We start from the raw sequence: 5,503 nt of genomic DNA on the forward strand, positions 1-5,503 counted from the left end.
GGGGGTGACCTCATGGTCCTGGGTCTGAGGCTGGGTGGACACTGGGTTGAGGCCTGCACTCAGGGCTGCATGGGAAGTGCTCAGAGGCCCTGCTCTGACCAGGGAGGGCCATAAAGGGGGGGGAGCACAGTGGGAGCGGGGCCAGACAGTGGAGGGTTCAGGCCTGCTCTCTCCCTGCGCCCACCCCCAGGATTTGGTAATGATGGAACCAGGCTGCAGTTCCTAACTCTAGACTTCACGCATTCTGCCTGAGGGCCTCAGAGACCCCAGAAGTCCTTGTGTGTCTCCTGCTGAGGCTGGGAAGACCAGAATCACAGTGAAAACCTCTGTCTCTAGTCGGTACCACCCAGACAGGTGCAGAACAAGTCCTTGTCTCCTGGAGGCCTCTTGTGAGGCCATGTGTGCATTCTTACTGTGTTTCATACAAGCTGAGGCTTTCACACCCCTTATGCTGGGAAGTTCCTACTGAGTCTAAATCAAATCCTCGTGTTGCACTTTGTGTCCTATAAGCCAGGCTGAGTTTGTTAAATTAGAGATCAGTGTCCCCTCCCCCCAGCATGGGATTAGTTTCTTCTGGATAGGGGCATGGGTCAGAGTGTAGGGATACTGAAAGGATGTGGGTAAAGCCTGGTAGATCACAGATGGTCAGACCTTTCCTGGGCGGGAGGTCGGTGATCAGCAGGGCAGATTCAGAGAAGAGAGCTCAGAGACCTCCAGTTTTCCCTCTGGTTCCTCTGTCACTCCAGGCGGTGCCAGGAGTACTGGAAACAGGCCTGTGGTAGGAGGGAGCAAATTAGAGCAGGGAAAGGGCTTCCCAGTCTGCAGCTCTGAGGAGCCTCTGGAAACATAGGGCAAAGAGCACATGATGAATGAGGAGAAGGTCCTCTGGCAGCTCAGGAAGTAGGAGGAGGCGGCAGGGCTGTGGGACTCAGGAGCAGAGGGGGGTGTGTGCTGAGGATGGGGGTGTGCACAGCATAGTGTGTGTGGCCCACATGTCTGTGCTCCGTGGTGAACAGTCCTCTGTGCCCAGTTCTGTGTGTAGCATAGGTCACATGGGGAAGGGGGAGCTCTGACATTGGGCTGTAAACCAGGGCTGTGAGCTGGATTCCCACTGGGGCCATGAAGTGTGCTTTGCTTTTAGGAGTGGCGGTCAGCACCCATGGGAAGACCCTGGATTGGGAATCAAGAGCACGTGGGTTCCAGTTCTGGCTCTAGTTCTCAGCAGGGCCCCTGTGAGGCCTCAGCTCTGGGAGCTGGGATGTCACCTGCTCTCCAACCATAAATGAAAAGCCAGGTGGCCCTTCTGTACCAGCAGCCCCAAGGCTGGGGACTGGAGTAGGGAAGGGGGCTGCAGTGGGAATGGCATTTCAGGGGACGAAGGGAATAGGGATGTCAGTGGGAAGGGCTGCAGGAGGGTTTCCTGAAAATGGAAACTCCTGGGGTTTGCCAGAGCCACAGTCCCCCAGCCTGGGCAGCTCAACCCTGTCCCATCTCCCAGTGCCCAGGGCTGGCTCTGCAGGGAGCGCCATTCTCTGTCGCCGTCTTGTGGCCGCCGAGCCCTTTGCAGGTCGCTGCTGAGAAGCCTTCCCCTGCCTGTCATCTTCTTCCTGGTGGCACTGACAGCCACCCCTGCAGGAGGCCGGCTCATGATGGCTCCTCCATGGGGATCCCTTCCCAGCCTGCAGGGCTGCTCTGAGCCTCCTCACCAGGGGCACAGGGGTGTCCTTTAGGGTGGGTCTAAGTGTTGAGAATTGCCCAGTGTTCCCCGAGGCTGGAGAAGAAGGTGAGGACCCAGCTGGGAAGCAGTATTTCCAGTGGAAAACCAGGTGGATGTGGGCAGACACAGTGGAGGACAGGCCTCCTCCCATATGGCTCTGAAGGTCATTGTGAAGGGGACACTGCAGCCTGTGACAGAAGGGGACATTCCTGGTGGCTGCTGCAGCCCCAGTATCATTTTTCTATGTGTTTGTTAATAACCAGGTAGCAGAGCTCCCAGGAGCACCCCCGGCCTGGTGCTGGAAGGGAACCCTGGCATTTGCCTGAAATACTTGGTCCAGGGGTCCTGCCCTTGGGGAGCTGACAGTCCCCTCCCTGCTCGCTCTATGCATAGTAACCAGGTGACACTCACCCAGCACAGACCCACAAGTGCAAAGGACCAGGCAAATTCAGAATCAGAGCCAGTGAGTTCATCAGGGAGGCTGCCTGGAAGAGGGGAGTCATGAGGGGGTGTAGAAAGAGAAACCCAGCAGGGCAGGGATGGAGGAGGACAAGAGGAGAAGAACGTCTCTCTGTTGCTTCTGAAGCAGGATGACCAAACCAAAACCAGGCAGGAGCCAGCTGTGCTGGCCTGGAATAAACAGCTGGATTGGGGACCAGCATGGAGGGGCAGTGGGAGGCAGATGTTCACAGCCAGGCTGGGGGTTCTGAAGTTGCTAGAATTAGAATTGAGGCCACTGGAGGGAGCCCTGAGATGTGTTGGGCAGTGGTGTGTATGAGCACAGTTGTCTGGAGATGTGCGTGCCCAAGTGAGCATGTCCTGTGTGTGTGTGTGTGTGTGTGTGTGTGTGTGTGTGTCTTGGGGAATGTGTGAGGGAGGCGGAGGGATGGAGGATTCAGGGTCTGCTGGATGCGGGTAGAATTAGAATTGAGGCCACTGGAGGGAGCCCTGAGATGTGTTGGGCAGTGGTGTGTATGAGCACAGTTGTCTGGAGATGTGCGTGCCCAAGTGAGCATGTCCTGTGTGTGTGTGTGTGTGTGTGTGTGTGTGTGTGTGTCTTGGGGAATGTGTGAGGGAGGCGGAGGGATGGAGGATTCAGGGTCTGCTGGATGCGGGAATGTAAAACAGGGTTGTTGGTCCGCGGTGACCCTGGGCTAGGCGGGCAGGACGCTGGGAGCGAGGCTGACTTCCTGGCCTTGATGTGTCCTCCTGGGCTGTGAGGACGACTGCTCCTGGACCGCACAGGCTCGGGAGCCATGGCTGGGGGGAGACAGCTGCCGGGCCTGGATAGGTGGGGAAGAGGCCCCTGGGGGTCAGGAGACAGAAAGAGGGAGAGGGAGACAGGGATGGTGTGGGGAGGGGTCATGGGAAGCCTGAAGGCTCTGCGACCTTTCTCCGGGCTCTCCCCTTCACCCACCCCTTCCATGGACAGAATTCTGTTTAAAGCTCACGGATCTTCCATAAATGCTGTGGTTCAGCCTCTCATCTTCAGAGGGTAAGGTATTCCTTTCCCACTCCCCAGCTGAGGCCTCAACTTGGCAAAGCTCTCCTGGGCAGGACATGCTGAGAAGGACCCAGGAGGCAGGGCTTTGGCCCTCTGGGGAGAACCTTCTCCCTGCCATACCTGGGCCCCCGGCCTGGCTGTTTCCCAGGCCAGAGCCTTCAGGAGGGGCCCCCCCATGCAGTCATGTGATCCTCTGCTCTGCCCCTCACCTGCTCTGTGACTTGAGAGGAGCTACTTACCCTCTCTTAGTCTTAATGCCTTAGTTTCATTATCTGTAAAATAGCAGCACTAACACCTGCTTCTGTAGCCTGTTATTGAGGAGAAAATGAGATTCACGCCATAGAACTGTGCACAGGTGTCAAGGTTGATAAATCTGAGAGCATCAGGCATTTATTCCATCCTCACGCTCATCTCTGATGTCTTCTTAGCTTCTTCTCTGCAGACCTGCTGAGCACACCAGCCTCCTGTCTCCCAGCCCTGTGCACCCCCAATCTCTCAATCTGCATTTCCTTCCCTCTGCTCTTGCTTTGTGTTCTCCATCTCTGCTCCCATCCTCCTTTCCAGAGTCCCTCAGCACTGGAGGATCAGGTGACATTCTGTTAACTTATATGTTTTATTTTACCCAGGGTGTCTGTTCTTGTGGGGCTCTCTTCTACATTCCAATGATCAGGGCCTGTGTTCTCCTCCCTTGGGATGCTTTCCTTCCCCCTGAGCTGTGATCACAGGGGGATTCTAAAGAATGGACAGTTAGAGCTGCAGAGAAGTGGAGATCCAACAGGAGAGGGGGCTGGGGGACAGGACAGCAACGTGGGCGTCTACACTTGGGATCTTCCCTCCAGGCTGTGTCATCCTTCCTCAGAATGTTTGCCATGACAGCGGGGGAGGGAAACTGTCATCTCTATCCTGCAGCTCAGGGTTAGAGGGGAATTACTTTCCTCTTGTTCAGAGAGAATATGTTTTGTTCCCTGATGTGGGACATGTCATCTGGAGGCCCATCCCACGGGCAAAGAAATAGCAGTCAAGTGAGGGCTTTCCTTTTCCTGTTTGGTGTGTGTGTGTGTGTGTGTGTGTGTGTGTGTGTGCTTCTAGCATTTACCTACCCTAACTCTAAGGAAATCCTTTCCAAAGTATATTCTAAATTTCTTTGCTGAAATGAAGCCCATCTCTCTAGTGGAGACAGGTCCTAAATTCCAGAATCTTGCGTGGTGCATTGCATAAAAGATGTGTGTCCAAGGGGGTGGAGGAGCGTAAAGGGTAGAAATTGAGAAGAAATGCAAAGCTCCTGGCTTTAACTACCTGTAAGCTCTGGACAGTCTGAAATTTATATAATTCTAAGTGTCCACGGGAGTGGGATCGATCTGGTGAGTTTTGCTCCCAGGTCTTCTCTTCAAGACTTCTCTGGAAGGTTCCCTCTCCACCCTCCCTCCTGCTGCTAGAGAGACTGCTTGGTCTAGATGTAAGCAGACATCTGGCCTCTGGGACCTTCAAGCGTGGCTACAGAGACCGGGGCAGGGAGAAAAATTCCCCTTTCGATTGCTTGAGTTAATGTTCTAGGGGTCTCCCCTCGCCCTGAGAGAAGCTGTGGGAGCTGGTCTTTGCAGACCCCCAAGAAAGGCTGGGGGAAAGTCAGGGCCCAGCTGCCATGCTAAGTCTTACGTCTTCAAACACTTGGCTCATTGCTACACCACTGGTCCGTTAAAACCTAGATTCCGGCATGGACACTGGCCTCAAGGTCTCTATTCTCTGCCTCAGTTTCTCCTTTTGTGAGTTCATATGTGTATTTCTGGGGCCCTTTAGTGAGGAGCTGCTTGGGGGCATTGATCCTGACTGCTCAGAACGTGTCTACACTGTTGACCCCAAGTTAATGGACAGTCACTAGTAGGTTATTTTGCTCATACTGTGCCTGGTGCTTCTTTAGCTCTCAACGCAGACCCAGTCCCAGGCCTTAACCTCTCCTCCCTCTTCTCCATGGGATCCCTAACCAGTTGTCCAGCACCTTTTCCAGGGCTTGTCAGCCTCCCTTGCCTGCCTGCCTCAGTTTCTCTTTCTCCTTGGCCCCCACTCTCCTGCACGGGGTGAGCCAGGCTGCATGAACCCTGAGAAATTAGGGCTGAGCTCAGGCCTCTTTGGATGGCAGCACTGTGGGGGGAGGGGAGCCGAGGCAGTGTCCATATCCATGCAGGGCCTCTGGGAGCCCCAGGGGGGCACTGGGAGGGAGCCTGGGGCAGTCCTGGCAGCAGCCTCGCCCTCTCAGCTTTCTGGGCCCTTCCAGCAGCAGCAGC

This window comes from Ursus maritimus, unplaced genomic scaffold (assembly GCF_017311325.1).
Source record: "Ursus maritimus isolate PB19 unplaced genomic scaffold, ASM1731132v1 scaffold_47, whole genome shotgun sequence".
Taxonomy (NCBI): domain Eukaryota; kingdom Metazoa; phylum Chordata; class Mammalia; order Carnivora; family Ursidae; genus Ursus; species Ursus maritimus.